Source organism: Egretta garzetta, unplaced genomic scaffold (genome assembly GCF_000687185.1).
Source record: "Egretta garzetta isolate BGI_Z169 unplaced genomic scaffold, ASM68718v1 scaffold1021, whole genome shotgun sequence".
Classification (NCBI taxonomy): Eukaryota; Metazoa; Chordata; class Aves; order Pelecaniformes; family Ardeidae; genus Egretta; species Egretta garzetta.
The window spans coordinates 205,839-207,240 of record NW_009258752.1 but is presented as its reverse complement, the minus strand read 5'-3'; positions in this window follow the sequence as shown (position 1 = coordinate 207,240).

Sequence of the window (1,402 nt, the reverse complement as noted above, 5' to 3'; positions counted from 1 at the left end):
CTGTATGTCACAGCATTTCACAAGCTGCTACAGTCACATGAAAAAATCGAAATTACCATACCAATATTCCAATTCCCATCAAAGCTAAGTGTGGGAATTAATATCTATTTTAATCCAGATGACTTCCAAGCTTAATGACACCCTACAAAGGGTTATAGAAAACCTCCTCAAAGTACAATTTTGTAATCATCAGTTTACTGGCCTTTGGGGATAGTGACAGTGGCATTTTGGGCCAGGATAGTTGCAAGACAAAATAAAGAAAATTTGCCCAGTCTCTGTGAATTGCAGGCTGTTTCCTCTGGTTGAATACTCAAGCACTCAAAGCAGTAACTTATCAATGCCAAATTAATTGCAGAAGTTTGTTACGTATGAGACAGTCAAGTAAAACAAGTAGGAATTACACGACTGCATGCAAATTTTGAAGAAGGTGTTTGTGGCTTATTTTGTATATTTAAAACCCTTTAAACACAATGTTTATTTTTGCAAAAGCTCAATTAATCTGCATAATGTAATCACGTACAGCCTGAAAGTTCACAGGAGAGTAATTACAGAATTAGATATAAAACCCCGATTATAAATGTAAAAAAACCCTCAGAAATTAAAGGACCTATTGAAATAGTACCCACATGGGTTTTAACAGTGATCCAGAAGACAGAAAAGATCAACTTCTGTATTTGCAATTAATTCAGAGTATCCACCACAATTACCATTTTCTTAATGTCAAAACATGGCCAAAGGCTATTTCCAACAGAAAAATAAATAGCAGAAAGTATTGCTGCAAATTCTGAGGACAAGTGCAGAAAATGTTGATTACGGCTATCATGGTATTTTTTCTCATTGAGTTTGCAGTGAGACCAGATAAGTCAATGCCTCTTCGCACACAGAGCCCGCTACCATCATTTCACTTTTGAAATGGGATCAATTCATGATTCAGCCAAAGGAAAAGACAGAGAACAGCACACTTGAAGGAAAGGGCAAAGAAAATCAATTATTAGTATAAGTTTGCAAGACAAAAAAGAAGTGAAGAAGATAAGCACTACCCTTCAAAAATTAAAAACTTGCTCCAACTTGATGATATCAACACATTGTCCCACCCAGCCTTTGAAGCCAATAGCTGGGGACTGGTCCCATCCGCTGGGCTCAGCTGGTCTGGGCACGGCTGATGAGGCAGCAGAGCCCCCGTTTCCCCTGGCATCCTTGCCTCTGCACAGCCTTTAGCTGAGGCACCTGGGCTTTGTGCCGGAAAAGCTACGATTTCACCTAATAACCTGTTTGCTGTGAAAATCACAGAGAAATGTGACACGGCGGGTGCCCTTCCCGTGCCGCTGCTGCCGGGCAGTGCTGTGCCCGGGGCTCCGCAGGCCACCCCCGCACAGCTCGCGGCTTTGCTTGGAGGAGGCTG